Source organism: Cetorhinus maximus, chromosome 2 (genome assembly GCF_964194155.1).
Source record: "Cetorhinus maximus chromosome 2, sCetMax3.hap1.1, whole genome shotgun sequence".
In the NCBI taxonomy this organism is placed as follows: Eukaryota; Metazoa; Chordata; class Chondrichthyes; order Lamniformes; family Cetorhinidae; genus Cetorhinus; species Cetorhinus maximus.
In genome coordinates this window covers 54817066-54837656 of record NC_135880.1, presented here as the reverse complement: position 1 = coordinate 54837656, position 20591 = coordinate 54817066, and the positions used below count along the sequence as shown (strand labels likewise).

Below are 20591 nucleotides of genomic sequence, written 5' to 3'. Positions count from 1 at the left end.
TCACTGCCAGAGGTGCTGACAGGATAGTCATGCGGCGTACTCATCTGTGGCCATTCGAGGGGTGGCCAGCACTCTCCAGGAATCTTAAGAGGCCGTCACACAGGGCCAGGAAATGTGCTAAGTACATCCATATTAACCACGTCGCTCCCTATCTCTCTCTTTCATGCCGGAGGAGGACCACATCAGGAGCATGGATCCTGGTGACCTAGCTGTATGCCTGTTGGTCTATAGAGACCGTAGAAGATGGAGGAGAGAGCGACTGAGGCTTCTGGCCACACAAAGGCAGGAGTAGAACCTCATGAAGAAAGGGCAGCAGGGGCTCCAGCACACTCTGCCCAGGAGCGACAGTGAGCCTTGGCTGGTTGGCGCCTAGCAATACCCAGAGTCTATAAATGCCGCCTGCCATTCCTGCGGATGACTGAGAACCAGTCTCGTCGATGAATGCGCATGTCTAGGGACCTGGTGGCTCACATCTGCCACTTACTGCAAGGGGGCATGGAGGGCATCCACTGCCAGTGGCTGTGAAAGTGACCATGGTGCTCAATTTCTATGCCAGTGGCTCCTTTCAGGGCTCCACAGGTGATCTCTGTGGGATTTCACAATCCGTCACCCACAAACGCATCCATGAGGTCATGGATGCCATCTTCTCCATGGCACACAACTTTGTGCATTTCGCCCAGGACCGGGACAGCCAGGATGCAAGGGCCATTGGATTCGCCCTGTTCTCGGGATTCCCACAGGTGCAGGGTGCGATTGACTCCACACATGTGGCACTCAGATCTCCGTCGCTACACTCAGTGGGCTTCATCAACCGCAAAGGATTCCACTCATTGAATGTGCAGGTGGTATGCGTCCACCAGAAATGCATCCTGCAGGTATGCACGCAGTTTCCAGGGAATGTGTACGATGCCTACATCCTCATTCGGTCACAGAACTTTGGAGTCTTCCAGGGTCCACAGAAGCTGCAGGGATGGATCCTCAGGGACAAGGGCCACCCACAGAGGCCGTGGCTGATGACACCTGTGTAGGGGCCTCAGACTGCAGCACAGCGGAGCTAAAATGAGGCTCATGCTGCAGCTCGCAACTTAGCGAGGCAAACCATCGGGATGCTGAAGATGAGGTTCCGGTGCCTGGACCGGTTTGGTGAAGCCCTGCAATACAGTCCGCAGAGGGTGTCATGTATCGTCACCGTCTGCTGCGCCCTTTACAACCTGGCGCTGCAACAGGGAGAGGAGCTAGCTGAGGAGGAGATGGAGGAGCTGCACGTCTCCTCCGATGAGGAGGTCGCCGATGGGGATGAGGGTGAGGAGGTCTTCGGAGGCGGCGATGACAGGGCTGAGGCCCTTGCACTGGCCAGACATGGCAGGCACACTCGGGAGACTCTCACAGCTGTCAGATTGTAGAGGATCATTATGACATGCAGTGAGGTGACCCCATAGATCCTCACATCGCATTTGTGTACGTTTGACTCCAGTCTGGCTTATGGCAGCGCAAATAACGTCTGTGAGAATGCTCCTGTCATGGAGATGCAGTGGAGGCCCTAATATTCACTCGATTGCAAGAGGATGATGACTACATGCAGTGAGGACACTCCATAAATCTTCACATAGCCTCTGAGAATGTCTGACTCCTGTCTGGCCGAGAGCAGCTCGCTTGCGCTCTGTGATCAGGGTCATATCATAGAGACGCAGCCATGCAACTTTAGAAGCATCTGATGCTTTGTCCGCCTACAGCACCTGATCCCTTAAGGAGCACAGCATCAGTGCTCGCAGGTGCTGATGAGATGGGGGCCAGCCCCACCTTAAAGGTGCTGAGAGCACACAGAAAGTATGAGAGAACTCTGTGACGCCTGCCCACCACATTCTGGCAGCAATGACCAGCACTGCCGAGGTACAGGCATCAGTAATGAGTCCAGGGAGTGTGAGGATGGACCATCACTATAGTCTGAAGGCTGCACAGAGCACAGGAAAGAGGCCCTGGACTGAGACACCTGCCTTTATCTTGTGGAAAGGTTTCACGTCTGAGTAAATAAGAACACTGCCCATCAGAACAAGGAGCCATAGGCAGGGCGACATTCTTGGGAGTTTACTGACAATAGTGAACAATATGTAAAAGTGATTAACACCCATGCCCAGGCTGTGCAAATGCCCTCCCTAGCCCTGCCGCTACGTCTTGTTGCTCCCTAGACACCCACAGTGGAGGTGGAGTCAGCCTGCTGACTGCGACGCCCTGTCTGTGATGATCTTGGTGGGCATCCTCTGGAGAGCCAAGACTTGGAGTGTCTGCTTTCGGGGTCATGCTCTGTGGCAGTGGCACTCTCCTTCGCCTGTGGATCTAGAGCTGCTGAGGTCACAGGAAGAGGGCAGTCAGATTGAACAGACACTCGGAGTCATCTGGATGGATGGGCCCAGAGTGTGCACCTGCTGATCCTCCTCCTTATGGGTGTCCGGGGGCTCCAGGATGACTCCTTGAGGAGCAGGGGTAGCTGGAGTAAGATCGAGCTGCCCGGCATCCCTCTCGCCTACATACTGTCGGAGGTCAACTATGGCCTCAGCAATGGAGTTGAGGCCACACAGCAGTGCAGGAGCGATATCCTGGACCAAGGTCTCCATGGCGGCCTCCATCCTACCAGTGTTGACCTTGGTGCATTGGCATGCCGGCGCTATTATCTCAGCCTGAAGGCGGACGGACTCCTCCATCGTGCCTTGCAATCTGAGGAGTGCAGCAGACATCCCCTTCCTGATGTTCCCAAGCTTGCCTTTGCAGCTCCAGCAATTGTGACATGACCGAGTCCAGAGGCTCGTCATCTGATTCGGGCTCAACAACGTTCTGGCCTCCAGCAGTCCTCTGAGTGCCGGACACCTGGGAAGTCCTTGCCACCGCCTGCTGTGGATCAGATAATGCAATGTGCTCACCAGATTGTGGTCCCGGGGCTACTCTAAAGCTAGGTCCCACCGAGGTTTGTGTCTCTGCGCTGGTGGAGGGTCTGGGTGAGTGCTGTGATGGGACTTCAGGGAGATTGCCTCCCGATTCCTCTCCAGAGGTTTCTTTGGGGCCTGATTGGAGGCCCTGGGTCATGGACTCTGTTAGCTGTTTGGCAGATGTGCCTGCGGAAGCAAGGGTAGATAATTAGTGCATGGCAGTGGCCTGTGAAACAGGACATATCACTCACGTCATGGTTGTCTGATGGATGTTGCACTGCCGGATCCTCACTTGGTAGAGCAGCGCCGACCTCACCGTCAGCACAGGACCGGTCCCGGTCATGGCTGGCCAGCTGCATGTCTCTGTTTTCAAAGTCTGTGAGGACCTTGATTTTGGGCATTCCGTCACCGGTCTGCAACCCTCTCCCTCTTGTTGTGTGCCAGCCTATCCTGCATGGATAGAGATGGAGAAAGTGTAAGCAGGTGATAAGTATGCCTGTCCTGTGTGGGTAGTGAGTGGTCCCATGGACGGGATGAGGACAATGACGGTGAGTGTGATGAAGTGAATGGTGATGTCCCTTGAACTGGCAGTGAGTGAGGGCCCTGTGGATGTGTGATGGGTTTGAGAGTGTGTGAGTTGTGGGTGATGAGAAGAGTGACTTACCCTGGCTGAACGGAAGAGATCATTCATCCTCTTGTTGCACTAGGTGGCTATCCTCTTCTGAAGGGCATTGGCGCTGACCACTGCTGCCACGACCTCCCAAGCTGGATTGGTCACGTTGCTGCCCATCCTGCGGCCAGAGAGGGGGCACATGACATCCCAGTGAGCTTCCATGGCATCCAGCAGCCGCTTGAGGGACCCGTCTTTGAAGCAGGGCAGCTGCGGTCTTTTTCCTTTGCTGGCCATGTCTTGCAAGCAGCAGTGGTGAGCTGGAAGCAATGAGCACTGTGCTTGCAGCTGGATTTTAAACATGGCGTGATGGTGTGATGTGGTGGCAGGGTGATGGCGGGCAGGCAAATGAGAGCTCGCCCACCATGGAAACGGCATGTTTCCCAGGAGTGCAAAAATAATGAGGTGGGTTTGGGATGATACGGCGTGAAAACCCGCCATCGCAGCCAGCAGGTAAAATGTCATTTTACCTGCCCGCCACTGCACTTAGCGCAAATTTGGGAAAGTTCTGCCCTATAGTTTGGAACGAAATCAATAGTCACTTAGACAGGTGTGGGATAATTAATGAAAACCAGTATGGATTCATTAAGGGATAATCATGCTTAACCAACTTGCTGGAGTTTTTTGAGGAGGTAAAAGAAAAGGTCGATAAGGGCAATGCTGTTGATGAGTTGTTTATGAATTTTCAAAAGGCATTTGAGATAATGCCACAGAATAGACTTGTGAGCAAAATTCTAGCTCATGGGTTAAAAAGGAAAGTAGGCACTTGGATAAGAAATTGGCTGAATGACAGTAAGCAGTGATAAATGGTTGTTTTTCAGATTAGAGGAAGGTTTGTAGTGGAGTTCCCCAGGGGTCAGTGTTGGGACCCTTGCTCTTCTTGATATATATTGACCTAGATTGTGGTGTGCAGGGCATGATTTCAAAATTTGTGGATGATACCAAGATTGGAAGCATTGTCAACTGTGATGAGGTTAGTCTTGAACTTCAAAAGGACATAGACATATTGGTGGATTGGGCAGACAAATGGCAGATGAAGTTCAATGCAGAGATGTGTGAGGTTATTAATTTTGGCAGGAAGAATATGGAGAGGCAATGTTAGGAAATAAAGATAGTTTAAGTAAGTTATAGTTGTATTTGTGGGTGTTAGGGTGAGTTTTAGCTTTAAAGTTTAAGTTTGATTTGTATTTCTGTATCTGTGTGTTAAGAAAATGCCAAGTTGAGTTTTAGTTTCACTTTAAAAGGTGCCTGCATTTCTAATGAGAGTTTACGATTGTAAGAGAAGTTAAGCAAGCACAAGAGTAGAAAAACTGGGCTGTTGCCTAGCAACATAGGTCAAGAGAGGCAGGTTCCTCAGACACACACAGAAGAAACTAGAAACAGTTTTTGAGTTCAGTTTTGAAGTCAAGTGCCAGGCAGAAGCAGCCTAGGAGGCTCAGATAGCCAGTTCCAAAATAAAGTTGGTTGAAAGTAGCTGCCAGAGAGATACTGGAGCAAAAGGGACAGATAGCAAGTCCCAAGCTAAGGAAGGAATTCCCCAAGACTCCAGGGCAGTGGAACAGGAGAAAGTCCCAAGCAGTCAAAAGAAGGACAGGAACCTGGAAAAGGTCCTATTAAGTGAAGTTAAGAGTGATGGGCAGAGAAAGGCTCCGAGCTTCAAGTTCAAAGCTCTAAGCTACAGGAAGCAGAGTCAAAGCAATAAAAAGGCTTGTGAGAAGTTAGAAGGTCCAAAGAGACAACTGAAGGTCTGTAACTCTTTGCTATGGGCATGTGAAACAGTGGTGCACTGTTGACAGCTGAGTCAGTGAGAGAGGGTGCATGGAAGAAAGCTTGAATGCATGTGGTGCCCAAGGGAGAGGAACATCAGAAGGAGAGTTTGAAACTCTGGAGGTGAACCCTTGCAGAAGGTGTCTAAGAGAAAGCGTCAGTTTGGGAGAAGAATCCAAGGCGAGTTCTTGGAAAGTGGAAATTGGAAACCCTCGTGTGAAAGACGCCGTTGACTGAGACTGGTTGGCTCATGGTATAACAAGTGTCTGGGGGGGAGCTGATGAGAGATCCATAGAATCTGCCTGGGGTAGCATCTGTCACTTGGGGGAGAATTTTCTCCCCATCGGGTGGGCTGGGCAGCACAGTGTTACAGCCACCCGCGATCAGCTGCATGCCGCCATTTTACGTGGGCGGCCCCCTCCAGCCCAGTGTGATGCGCACCCAGAAGTGCTGAGCGATCCCTGTGCGGGCGGGGCGTGGAGGGGAGGGAGAGTCAGGGCCTGCGCTCTTTCGCGCATGCGCACAGAAGAGCGCAGAAATCTCCTTGAGGCAGCCTCAGGGAGATTTCTTTGCTCTTTTGCAAAAGCTTCAAAAGAAAATAGAAAAAATTATTCAGACAGGTCCCTTCATGTGACAGTGTCATATGAGCTGGGACATGTCAATTAATTTTAATAAAATTTTTAAAAAATGAATAAACACTTCATGAAACCTCATCCCGCCCATGGATGAGGTTTCGTGATAAATGCGAAGGCTGCCTGGGTTCTTCGTCTGCAGCCAACCTTAAGGTTGGATGGTCAGCCCTGAGAATCAGTTAAATTAGTTAAGTAATGGCCTTAATAGGCCCTTGACAGTCCGGCAGGTGCTCAACCAACTCCGCTGCGCACACACGAATTGAGGATCAGAATGACACATGGCGTTGTTGGGACACATGGCCGATGTCACCGTGTGTCATTTTACGCGACGGTGAGCGGGGCCCGCCCCCACATGCCGACTAGAAGATTCAGGCCTTGGTTTCAGAGTGTGGTGTGTCTGATCACAGGTTGCCAATTGATTTACATGGACTTTACTTATTGTAAACATTAGACTATTAAGATAGCTTTTGTACATTGTGTTATCCTTACAAATATGTACATATCTGTAAATATATAATTGTGGGTGAAGGAGTATTGTAGTACAGTTAATCTTTTCTTTTTTAATAAATGTTTTATGCTTTTGTTAAATGTTCATTAGCTGACTCCAGTGACTCAGTTCAGTAGCCCCTCTCCACGTGTCTAAACAAACAAACAAAAGTTAGTATATATCAGGCTGGGTTCCAGCCTGGGATCAGGCTTATCCAGTGGTAACCTCAGCTGGGGATCATAACAACAATATAAAATAAAGGGATAAACTCTAAAGGAGGTGAAAGAACAAAGGGACCTTGGTGTGTTTGTACATAAGTCATTGAAGGCGGCAGGGCATGTTGAGAGAGCAGTTCATAAAGCATATGGTATCCTAGGTTTTATCCATAGGGACATTGAGTACATGAGTAAGGAGGTCATGTTAAACTTGTATAAGACACAAGTTAGGCTTTACCAAGCCTACTGTGTCCTGTTCTAGGTGTCACACTTGAGGAAGGATGTGAAGGCATTGGAGTACAGAGGAGATTCACAAGAATGATTCCAGGGATAAAGAACTGTAGCTATGAAGATAGATTGGAAAGGTTGGGTTGGTTTTCCTTGGAGAAAAGAAGGCTGAGAGGAGACTTGATAGAGGGATTCAAGATCCTGAGGGGTATGGACAGGGTAAATAGTGAGAAACTATTGCCCCTCAAGAGTACATCAAGAACTAGAGGGCACAGATTCAAAATAATGGGCTAAAGTAGTAGAAGTGATGTGAGGAAAACATTTTTTACCCAGAGGGTGGTTGGAGTCTGGAACAAAGTTCCTGAAAAGGTGGTGGAGGCAGGTCCGATCGAGGTATTCAAAAGGGAATTGGATTGCTATCTGAAAAGAAAGAATGTGCAAGATTACGGGCTTAAGGCAGGCGAATGGGATTAGGTAGAATGCTCGTTCAGCGAGCCAGTGCAGACTCGATGGGCTGAATGGCCTCCTTCTGCACTGTAAAGATTCTGTGATATGTAAGTGAAGAACTGACACCGAATTATATAGAAATTACAACATGGATGCAAGCCATTTGGCCCAACCACAAATGTTACCATGATACCTTTTTGCTTTCCTTTGTATTATTATGATTTTGAGCTATTTTTCCTCTTAGAGTTTCTAATGCTGAACAACTTTAACCAGGGTTTAGAATCATGTTCTGTTGCTAAAGCTATTGCCAAAAATGATATTGGTGAGCTGCTCTGTGAATAAATGCCGAGTGTTCACCACCTGCTGACACCACAGTGTTAAAGCGCTGTTCCTAAAGCTATCATGTTACAAGTTCCCAGTTTTCTCCCTATTACGGCCTTTCCTGATAGTGATAACTCTGGCAGCCTCTATTCCTCCCACATTCAGCCACATGTCATGTGGCTGAATGAGGGATTGTGTATATCAGAAGGCTATTCAATTTTCTTTTTATCATTCTTAAGTATGTGGGTATTGCTGGCAGGGCCTGCATTTATTGCCCATCCCATCTCTAGTTGGGCTTAAGGAGGTAGTAGTGGGCCTGCTTCTTGAATCACTGGAGTCCATGTAGTGAAGGTACTTCCACAATTCTGCTGGGTAAGTAGTTCTAGAATTTTGATATAGCAACAGTGAAGGAATGCTGGTGTATGTCCATGATTTGTTGGGCAACTTTGAGTTGATGGTACTCCCATGTATCTGCTCCCCTTGCTCTTCTGGGAGGTACAGCTAAAGAAGCCTTGGGGACTTGCTGCCGTGCATCCTGTTGATAGTACGCACTGCAACCATGGTACTCCAATGGTAAACAGAGTGGAGCTAGGCTAGGAGTTGAGGTGCTAATCAAGCAGATTGCCCTGGATGGTGTGGAGCTGCTTAAATGTTGTTGCTGCCATATCCAAGCAAGTGAAGAGCATTGCATCATACTCCTGATTTGTGCCTTGCAGGTGGTCATCAGCTGTCCCTCAATTTGAGGATGATGTCTACCCAGGGTCATGAGTCTCTGACATGGGTCTTCATGTGACCAAACAGGCTGATTCTCTACTTGCAGATCCTTGGTCACATGAGACAGGATGACCCATGAGGGAGTAGGATCCATAGTGCAGGATCTACTTCCCCTTCTTCCCTTCTCTGCTACTGCTCTGCCTCATTATTAAGATGTTGGGGCTCAAAGCATGATGCAGCTTGATGCCATTTGCCTCCATTCTGAACAATTGGTGGTCAGCTCTTCCCAGCCATAATGTTAAATGCCACCATGCTTCAAGGAAAATTCAAGGTGTCTTTAAAGCATTTCCTTTGTCCTCCCCTGGAATTCTGGCCACTTGAGACTTGAGAAAACAGGACCTGGTGGGAGAAATGATTTTCAGCTCTCCGGGCACAGTGTCCGGTCGATCAGAATTGGTTTTGCAGGAGTTTTGTCTGAACGCTTGCGGAGATGACTTCAAGAAGGACACTAACATTTGTTCGACAGGACTCCCATTGGATCTGGAGGCTAAAAGTGGCACCAACAGGCATTTTATTTGTGTTTGCAGCTGCGAATTACAACGCTCAGGAGAGAAACAAATGGTCTTTAAGATGCATTCTCTTCATGAATAGCTAGTTGGGAAACCCTTACTGCTTTGTTTCATTTAAATGAACATGATACGTAGTTGTATATTTTGCAAAGATAGTTAAAGGTTCCCCTTTGTCACTGAGCAGTGGGTAAGGACATCACCAGTGCTCCTGACTCCATGTTGGGTTGATGAAAGTAACATGTGAAGTGATGAGAACATCCATCTCAGGAAAGTGGAGGGAAGTTGCTTTGATGCCTGGAAATGACATAACGTAGTTGACAGTGCCTCCCAAAAATTCCCAATTTGCCTAATACAATAAATAGTTCTGCAGTCAATTGCAAATAACTTACCTATTTTTGAAAAAACTCTATGTGGCTTTTTGCAACACTAGACAACTCCTGAACTCGGTGTATATAGATGATTTGATCTTGGGCATGGGGAGCACAATCTCAAAGTTTTTTGGCAACAGAGAAGTAGGAGACTTGACTGCAAAAGACTTGCGAAAAACATAGCCAAGTTGGTGGAGTGGCCAGAAAAAATAGCAGCTTCAATTTAATATGGTTGAAGGCGTAAGACAATGGTATTCATTTGGATTGTTGTAACAAACAGCCAATATAGATTCAATAAGTTTGATAAGCAAGGGGGTGAAAGATTATCTTATTGAATGATGGAGCAGCTTCAAGAGGCCGAGTGGCCTACTCCTGATTCGTATCAGCTAAATGGCCTGTTTTTGTGCTGTATTAAAGGTCTTAGGTTAGTGGAATCAGTGACTCTCAATTTGCCCCTAATAGAGAGGTTAGTCTCTAATGAAGATAAGACCAATTAGACATTGGTATATACATAGCACCCCTTAATTTTTACTGGACAAGAATTCAACCTTGTATTGCAAAGGCAGAGGAATAAGGAAAAAAATTAGTTGCATTTGAATTTTTAATTTTCATATAAGGTAGCATTTTAGCATTTCATGGTAGGTTAGGGTCAATAATATAATGTTAAAGACTTTGCTGACTTTTGGCTAGCTTTATTACTATCATTTTGATGTTTATTATGGTATCTCAGTTTGATCTGAAACTAAAGAAAAGTCAGTTTTGGATGCTGGACTCAGCAAGTCAGGCAGGATTTGCGGAGAGAGAAAGAGAGTTAACTGGCGGAATTTAAATGAGCCCAGTAGGGCAGGCATAATGGCAGAGGACCCGGGACAATTGGGTGGAAATAGCCGGGTCAGATTCCCCGCATTGGGAAAACTGTCCCAATTAAGTTAGTGTCAAGAAGGGCCCAAAATGCCAATCCCAGCCCATTGGCAGCAGGATGTCAAGTAGGCTTATTACTGAGACATTTGAAACAAATTAACCCAAAGCCCACCAGAATTCAGTGGTGACTCAAGGATTGAACAGAACTCTTGTGGCTCTCCTGTACCCCTGTTGGGTTTGCACATAGCCTTGTAGGGGTAGGGGGATCCCTTGTGGAGAGGCAGGTCAAGGGGCCCAGCAGCAGCAAGAAGGAAGGCCACTGAAAGTCATGCCCCTGCCCTAGCCTCTGACAAACCCCCTGCCCAGCCCTCTCCGGCAAACCCCTCCCCTGAGTTCCATCCTGCCCTGCTCACCTGTGTCTAGGACTCCCATCGGTCATGCCGACAATGGAGAGCTGCCGACTTCTGACTGATTGGCAGCTCTCAGGGGTGGAATTCCCAGCCCCAGGTTCCTCAATCGCACGGGAAACCCAACACTGGCCAGTTAAGTGCTTGAGTGCAGTTAAATTGCGTCATGCCTCCCCCACAGAAGCAACGTCTGACTCCCACCAGTTCCTCAAATGGTCGGGGGGGACCCCATTACAAAACCTAAATCCCAGCCAACATTTCAGATCTGACTTTTTGTCAGACCTGGAATATTGTTAATTGACAATGTGGCGCAGCAACATTTCCGTTATGATTTTGTGCAAATATAATGGAATATTTAAGGCGCTATGAGAATTAGTTCATGGTAGAAAGTAAAACTGGCAGCACAATCCTTTCCTATAAATGTTAAAAATAATTAGGGAGCATTTCTGGAAAGTAGATATCAAATATATTTTGCTATTTTAATGGTGGTCTTGTAGCTTCGTCGGTAGCACCCCTGCCTCTGAGCCAGCAGCTCCAGCTTTAAGTCTCATTCTAGGACTTGTTGGCCACGGAAGGAATGTTCATGACATGGCCAAAAAGGTTGATAGAATTTTCAAATGGACACATTGCTTAAAGAGGAGGTCACCAAGCACAGGGGCAACGGGTGAATGGGACTTAGTGCAAATTAGGACATGAGCAGCAGATTTACGATGACCTCAAGTCTACAGAGGGTAAACCATGGGAGGCCTGCCAGGGTGCTTTAGAATAGCTAAGTTTGAGGTAACAATGGCATGGGTGAGAGCTTTAGCAGCAGATGAGCTGAAGCAGGGGTGGAATCATAGAGCCATATGAACCATAGAACCATTATGGCACAGAAAGAGGCCATTCAGTCCATCGTGTCTGCACTGTACGAAAAAGAAAAAATTAAAAACTAGCTGCCCATTCTTATCCCACTTTCCAGCACCTGATCCGTAGCCTTGCAGGTTACAGCACTTTAGGTGCAGCTCCATGTGCCTTTTCAATGAGTCGAGGGTTTCTGCCTCCGTCACCAAATCAGCCAGCGAGTTCCAAACACCCACCACCCTCTAGGTGAAGACATTTTTCCTCATGTCCCCTCTAATTCTCTGACCAATCATCTTAAATCTGTGCCCTCTAGTAATTAACCTCTCCGCTAGGGGAAACAGGGTATCCCTGTCTACTCTATCCAGGCCCCTCACAATATTGTACACCTCAATTAGGTCACTCTTCAGCCTCTTCATTTCCAAGGAAAACAACCCCAGCCTATCCAATCTTTCCTCATAGCTGCAATTTTCAAGCCCTGGCAACATTCTTGTAAATTTCTTCTGTACTGTCTCCAGAGCTACTATATCCATCCTATAACGTAGCGACCAGAAACTGTACACAAAATACCAGCTGTGGCCTAACCAGCATTTTATATAGTTCCATCATTACATCCCTGCTTTTGTATTCTATACCTCATCCAATAAAGGAAAGCATTCAATATTCTTTCTTTACCACCTTATCCACTTGTCCTGCTACCTTCAGGGACCTGTGGACATGCATTTCGAATTCTCTCACTTCCTCTACCCCTCCCAATACCCTCCCATTTATTGCGTATTCCTAAGCTTTATTTTCCCTCCCCAAATGCATTGCCTCATGCTTCTCTGCATTGAATTCCATCTGCCACTTTTCCACCCACTCAACCAATCCATTGATATCATTCTGAAGACAACAGCTATCTTTTTCACTATCAACTACACGGCCAATATTTGTGTCATCTGCAAATTTCCCAATCATGCCAACCACATTTAAGTCCAAATTATTAATATACACAACAAACAGCAAGGGACCGAACACTGAGCCCTGTGGAACACCACTGGAAATGGCTTTCCATTTGCAAAAATATCCATAGGCCATTACCCTTTGTTTCCTGTCGCTGAGCCAATTTTGGATTCAACTCGCCACATTCCCCTGTACCCCATGGGCTTTTACTTTTCTGACCAGTCTGCCATGTGGGACCTTGGCAAATGCCTTACTAAAATCCATGTAGACAACGTCCACTGCACTACCCTCATCAATCCTCCTTTTTGTTTCCTCAAAAAAATTTGATTAATTTAGTAAGACACGACCTTCTCCTAACAAAGCTATGCTGACTATCCCTGATTAATCTCTTCCTTTCTAAGTGACAGTTTATCCTGCCTCTCAGAATTGATTCTAATAACTTGCCCACCACCGAAGTTAGAGTGACCAGCCTATAATTATTTGGCCTGTCCCTCACGCCCTTTTAAAATAATGGTACAACGTTCGCAGACCTCCAATCCTCTGGCACCTCGCCTGTATCTAGTGAGGACTGCAAAATGATCCTAAGAACATTTGCTATTTCCTCCCTGGCTTCCTTTAACAGCCTTGGATACAATACATCCGTCCCTGGTGATTTATCCACCTTCAAGGAGGTCAGTCCCTCCAGTACTTCCTCTCTCACTATGCTTATTGTATCTAATATTTCACATTCCTCCTTTAACTAGAATATCAGCATCATTCTTCTCCTTAGTGAAGACAAAATACTCATTGAGAACCCTGCCCACATCTTTTGCATCAGCGCACAAGTGACCATGCACATCTCTGATAGGCCCTACCCTTTCCTTAGTTATTCTCTTGCTCTTAATGCACTGGTAAAATATCTTTGGGTTTTCTTTGATTTTACCTGCCAATATTTTTTCATATCCTCTCTTTGCTTTCCTAATTACCTTTTTTACTTCACCCCTTTTCCATACTCCTCTAGGCTTTCTACAGTATAAAGTTTTTGTGACTGTCATAAGCTTTATTTTTCTGCTTTATCTTACCTTGTATGCTTCTAGATAACCAGGGGGCCCTAGATTTGGCAGTACCACCCTTTTTATTTGTGGGGATATGTCTACACTGTGCTCTTAGAATCTCGCTTTTGAATGCCTCCCACTGGTCTGTCACTGATTTCCCTTCAAGTAGCTGTAACCAGTCTACTTTCATCAGATCACCTCTCAGCTTCATAAAATTGATCTTTCCCAATTTAGAACTTTCACTCCTGTTTTATCCTTATCCTTATCCATAATTATGCTAAATCTAACTGTATTATGGTCACTACCTCCAAAATGGTCACCCACTGCTACTTCATCCACTTGCCCAGTTTCATTTTCTAAAACTAAATCTAGAATTGCACTCCCTCTTGTTGGGCTTGTTCCATGCTGGTGAAAAAATGTTCTCTTGAATGTAATTCAAGAACTTTGTGCCCTCTGTGCCTATTAAGCTGTCCATATCCCAGTTGATATTAGGGTAGTTGAAGTCCCCAAGTATTATTGCCCTATTGTTTTAACATTCAGAAATTTGCCTATATATTTGCTCTTCTATCTCCCCCTCACTATTTAGCGGTCTATATTACACTATTAGTGTTGCTGCCCCCTTTTTATTTCTGAGCTCAACCCATTGAGGTTCATTTGATGATTCATTTAGTATATCATCCCTCCTCACAGCTGTAATTGATTCTTTAGCCAATAATGCTACACCCCCACCTTTTTAGCTCCCTTCCTATCCTGCCTGAAAACCCTGTATCTAAGGATGTTGAGCTGCCATTTTTGCCCCTCTTTAAGCCAATATAGCAATGATATTATGCTGCCATATGTCTATCTGTGCCCTCAGCCCAACAGCTTTGTTTGCTATACTCCTTGCATTTAAATAAATACCTTTTGACATTGCCAAATTCCTGTCCTGTAAACATTTTAACCTTTACTTCTTCTGTCTTTCAGGGTAACTCACTAATTTCCTGTCTCCCGCTCCCTGCTCTGAATTTGACTTATCCAATTCTGCCCTCAGGTTACCATCAGACGATTGAGTTGGGCGGTGTCAGGGAGGTGGAAATAGGCAGTCTTAGTGATGAGGTGGGTATGTGGTTGGAAGGTCATCTCAGCGTCAAACATGACATCAAGTTTGTTAACAGTCTGGTTCAGCTTCATGCAGTTCCCAAGGAAAGGGATGGCATCGATGGCTAGGGATTGGGTTTTGTGGCAGGGACTGAAGAAATGGCTTCAGGCTTCCCAAGATTTAATTGGCAGAAATTTCTGCTCATCTAGTGCTGGATGTCAGACAAGAAAGTTGAAAATTTAGAGACAATGGAGAGGTCAAGAAAGATGGTAATGAGGCGGGCCTTGGTGCCATCAGTATACATGTGCAAAAATACATTGGCCTGAATATTTTGGGTAGCCTGGTTTCTCTTCCCACCATCTGTAGAGTTAACAAGGAATACATCCTCACTGACTCTGCCTGCCCCACAGCCATTTCATGCTCGAATGAAGCCAATTGGCTGCAGGTGGGACTTCTGCCCATCATTCGGGAGGAGGTGCCCCTTAGAGAGCTGCCGGCCAATCTGATTGTCAGCAGCTCCCCAGTCCCTGTAGCAACAAGACCTGCAGTGGACAGAAGAGGAAGTGCATGAAGATGCCACAGCCTGAGTCCCGGAACTGAGGGGCATAGACAGGGTGGATAGGGAGCAGCTGTTCCCTTTAGTTGAAGGGTCAGTCACGAGGGGACACAAGTTCAAGGTGAGGGGCAGGAGGTTTAGGGGGGATGTGAGGGAAAACCTTTTTACCCAGAGGGTGGTGACTGTCTGGAATCCATTGCCTGGGAAGGTGGTGGAGGCGGGTTGCCTCACATCCTTTAAAAAGTACCTGGATGACCACTTGGCACATCATAACATTCAAGGCTATGGGCCAAGTACTGGTAAATGGGATTAGGTAAGTAGGTCAGGTACTTCTCACGTGAGCCGAAGGGCCTCTTCTGCACTGTGTGATTCTGTGACTGGACAGCAAGGTAAGCTTTCCGGGTCCCAGGGTGGGGAGGGTAGGGAAGGCCTGGGAGGGTGGAAAGTGGGAAATTGGGGTTTTGGGGAAGGGGCTGGTGGTGGGGGTAGGGGGGAGGGAGGTCCAGCTGTCATCAGACCTTTGGGGAAGGGGAGTGCCCAGGGGGCTTCTGATGGAGGTGCCCCACAGCCCTGCCACCCTTCCCATCCATGCCTGGCAAATCCTCCTGCCAGCCTAAAAATTAAGGCTGGATGTGAAACGGCCTTTAGGGGCCAATAATTGGCCTCAATTGGGGTATAAAATCACTGTGTGGTTGGGGCGGGCAGAAACCGAGAAGGAAGCCCATTCCTTCTATTTCACACTTCTCCCCCAACCCCAGCCTAAAAACCCGTCGGTGGGGGAGTGTGAAGTTCAGGCCAATGTAATTTGGATGGTATCAGTGAGGGGCAGCATGTAGATAAGAAACATAAAGGGCCAAGGGTAGTTCTGTGGAGGATACCAGGAGTAATTGTGTGGAAGCAGGAAGAGAAACCATTACAGATGATTTTCTGGCTACAACTGGATAGGTAAGAATGGAACCATGCGAGTGTAGTCCCACCCAGCTGGACAATGGTACAGGGATGTTGAAGGTGGTGGGACTAATTGTATCAAAGACTGCAGATGGGTTGAGAAGGATGATGAGCATCGTTTTACCTTTGTCACAGTCACATAGGATTTGTAATTTGTGTTTTTGATAAGAGTAGTTTCAGTATTGCAGCGGGGTGGAAACCTGATTGGAGGGCTTCAAACATGGAATTCCAAGACAAATGGGCACGGATTTGGGAAGCAACAACACGTTCAAAAACTTTGGAGTGAAAAAGGAGGTTGGAGATGGTGTGGTAGGTTGCAAGGGTGGTGAGGTCAAGGGTTGGTATTTTGAGAGTGAAAGGGTACGTTACTAACATGGCACCATTCAGTCACAAAATATTTTTCTTATTCATTCATAGGATGTTGGGCTTCGCTGGCTCGGCCAGCATTTATTGCCCATCCTCAATTGCCCTTGAGAAGGTGACTATGACAAAGCTAAAACATCACTCATTATTATGAATATAATTTCACTATATCTGAATCTAAAAGCTTCAGAATTTGAAAAGTGACCTGAAGGATTAACTACCCAATTTTCACTAACAGGTCCTACAGTGTTAAGAAACATTTACAGCATTTTTGGGTGATCCTACCAGATCATTTGCCTTCCCTTCCAGCTACCATGTTCTATAAATACTAGTGGATTAATTTATTATACATGTTGAGGAGGAGTGGCGTTGTGTGTGTTCTGTTTAAAGCAAATAGCTAAACCTTGATTCTAAATTAGATAGAGAGTGAGCCCAAGGTCCTAATTGGAAAGAACTGCAACTCAAATAGGGAGGGACCATATCTTCTTAGATCTCTTTGGGAAAGACCTATAAGAGATGAGGTGACAACAGAGGAGCAATTGAGCTGCAAAGGAGGGAATGGAAATGGATCATAGGTGGGCCCAGGAAGGGAGGACAGCTTGGCCTTGGAGGCAGTGCAGACAGGAGTGAGAGCAGCACAGATTAGCCAACAAAGAAAGTGAAAGCCCATAAAAGCAAAGACAACTCTAAATCTATGTGCTGTAAACGGAATTGCAGCTTTTTGGGGTAATCGCTTTGCCACTCGTCTCAGAACTTGAAACATTTAAAGTAACACTGTTATCAAAAGCTTTCTTCTCAGTCTGAGCCTGAGTAGGAACGTGATGGGGAATATATTTCAAATAATTCTTTTTGATGTTGTTACAATGTGTTTTGCAGTTTTTTTGTGTAATATAAATGGACAAGTTCTTTCTTATGACAATGTGATTGAGCTAAAAGCTTTTGGGAGAAGAAGGGATTTGTGCATTATGATTGGCAATTAACAAAATTTAGAAAATAACCAATTAGAAATGCAAAAATGTTAACACTTTATGAAATTTAAGACAGAAAATTAATGGGCAAAGAAAATTGACAGATGTTCAGAATTGTCAAGTCCTCTGAGACTTTGTTCTGGAGTTCTCTCAGACTAGCTCTTTCTTCACTACCTACCTTCACCGGAAGTACAATGGAAACCCCATTTGCATGTGTAAATGAGGCTTCTGCCACACTTGTGGTCTACAGCAACAGAGCAGCTGTAGCTTTGAAGAAATTCCATGCCACAGTTTTATATATGAGGGGCACTATGGGAATGCAAATTGATATTAACCTCAAATTCATTTGGGTAGAATTTTCATCATTAGAAATGTCTGGGGAATAATTCCAAACATTAAACTGAATCAAACAATTTTTGTCTTTATATTAATTGCATGAGGTTAAATTTAGCATTTGCTGGATGTGGAGTTATTGATTGCTGTTCTGTGGTTATATTCCATTGTCTCTAAATTTAGTTATGATATTATACCAGTGCTGTTATATCACCGGTGATTGATGTTGGTACAATCTTACATCTCATATAGCAAAAAGTTTGGAAAAACGCATCAGAGTTCAAGATCCACAATGGTACATGTAAGGTGGATTTTTCTCTTTACTCTCTGGGTGGTAATCAGGCTGGCCAGAACATCCATTCTTTAGAACTCACTTGATTTTCATTCCATTCATTGACCCACACAGCTAGGTTATCATCCAGATGATGAAAATGAATATCTACTTCATAAATCAGAATATTTCACTCTTTTCAAAAACTTATTTCTTTTATGCTCCAGTTTTTCTTCTGGTCTTCTCACTTTACTCTTCTTGCAACTCATAGGCCCAAGACCACTGGCAAAAAGCTGTATTCTTCACATGTGATCCTGAAAGGTGAGTCTTGGCAGCTTGTTTGACTACACAATAATTACAGCTAAGTTTTATTCACAGTTCTACCAGGGAATGAAAATGATCAGCAAACTTGAGCTATGATGCACCTAGTTAGCTGATTGAGAGCCATGTTTCTCTTCTGTAGCACATGGAGGTGAACCTGACACTCTGCCTTCAGCCCAATCAGCACGACATGATGCAAAAGACCATGGTAACATTTTAATTATAACTAATTTTAATTCTTCCAGAACTTCTTAAGATCTCCAATGGTATTGCTCAAAATAAATCAGATGATAAGGTGTTTTATAAAAGTGCGCTATGCTATGTAGAGCACATAGACTTATTCTACAGTTGTGTTTAATATAGGCTGCCCCTTTAAAGTCACAAAATGTAATTATTGTACATTGGCACATCTTGAGGTCAATTCAAGCTGTTAGTGAGCAAAATTTGCAGATGCTTATAAATTCCAAACTTCTTAAGTGTGACAGATAAGTAATGGGCTAGAACTTTGAATATGTAAGTGTGAATAATATTTGGTATACATAATGCACTAGAAATGAACTCCCTGGGAGAGGAGCATTTCCTTGACAGGGAAAGAACTTTCCATGTAGTAAATATCCCATATGTAACAGCTCTTGGAGTTTTAAGATATTCATTTCAGCAGGCCTACAATGAGCCTCAACGATGACCCATTGCAAAAAACATGCATGAAACAATGCTCACTGAATTCAGTCCAGTATTGCTTCATCTCAAACAGGTGTGTCCATTTTAAAATAATTATTTTTAATATTTAAATTAACATATATAACTTAACATATGTTGTAATGAATATTCTAATATTTTGCAGCACTTTTATTGAATAAATGGGACACAGTAGGAAGTGTAGAATGCTGCTTCCTTTACAGCAAAGGTGGACCCAGCCATAGAAAATCTTTTGACTTTGCTGCTTGGGTGTTTTGCAAACAGATTCTGTTACACAAATGTGCTACTTTCCCCATAAACAAAGCCAGTGGTGTTAATTTTTGACACATACCTTAGCAGATCAGTTATGATTAACAAAATATTAGAAACATGGTTATACTATGCACATACAAGATGTCTGTCTGACCTACGTCAAAACAGCAGACATCTGTCAAATGTCAATGTTTTGATTCAATACACATTATTTATGTATTTTTAGAAAGTTAATTAAAATGATTTTAAAACAGGCTAAATGTTAGCCTTTGATGCAAAATATATAATGTAATAAAACAGTGTAAACATGTATTTTATGACATTTCTTTGGTATGGATTATATTTGTAGAAAATTGTAGAAAATCCTGAAATTAAAGAAAACATAATAATTAATTAAGCAAGCTTCAGATTGGCCTCTTAATATATGATTAGATTTTGCTGGGCTGCATCTTTTTTCTTCAGTAATTTCTGAATCTGTTATATCTGAGTAAAACTACCTTATGTAAATGTGTTCTTTCCAGGTCAATGAAGTAACAAATCTCAACAGTAGTGTCCAAGGTGAAGAGATATACTGAAAATATTCTATTAATTATTTCAACAAAGCCTGGTCTAAAACACTGTAATTAATGATTTTGTATTATAGAAATAAAGCGGTACAAATTTTTATTTTGTGTGATGCATCTAATTTCAGACTTTAAACAACGCTTTCTAATAGTTTTGTCCAAAGTAAATACATTAAGTAATCAAACTGTAGGATGTAGAAATGATTTAAAATGTGATGTATTTATCCTCTGCGAGTGGAACCTTATTTTTGTAATCAGCCACCTGCACCCTCCAACAGCCATTGTGCCTTTTGTAAGTGTGTCCAATTTGATTGGGGTAACAGGTCTAATTTACAAATATCTTCAGTTATACTTGGTTTGACTTCTTAACTATTGCATTTGACTGTAACCATCAATGATACCTCCAAAGGGGAGCCTGTGTTTTGACTGAATTGAACGCAAAGTTAGTCGGTTACGTCAGAGATTGTCACCCCTAATGTATTTCATTGTGAGCAATTAAATCTGTGAACTATTCAGTTGTTTCTCATGAATCAATTATGGGTCAACCATATTTTTCAATGATTACAATCATGGCAACCGTCTTATAAATATGACTAGTCTGCATTTTTGTAATTTTAACTATTTCCTTTTGAAATCTTAAATAAAGTAATAGAATCTCTCGCCATTACTGACAATCTCTATTGCAGTGCAAGTATAATCCACAGGCGAGCAGTATCTAGATAGTACTATTAGATTTCACAGACAGTTGTGTCATGTGCACAGGAGAAATGTGGTAATAAAGATTATTGCTAATGGCCATTATCAATAATTTCAGAA

General features: G+C 44.5%; 1 long non-coding RNA gene across 2 annotated transcripts in view; it reads left to right on the top strand.

The window, feature by feature from the left end:
- The window catches only part of LOC144694466 (uncharacterized), a 261059-nt gene extending 240772 nt beyond the window's left edge, over positions 1 to 20287 (top strand). The window contains exons 5-7 of one of the 2 annotated variants that reach the window (XR_013579759.1): positions 14387 to 14518; positions 18212 to 18261; positions 19734 to 19877. This is a non-coding gene — a long non-coding RNA (uncharacterized LOC144694466). Of the gene's footprint in view, positions 1 to 14386; positions 14519 to 18211; positions 18262 to 19733 lie in introns of both variants that reach the window. The other variant, XR_013579760.1, reaches the window with a different exon arrangement.
- The last annotated feature ends 304 nt before the right edge of the window (positions 20288 to 20591 follow it).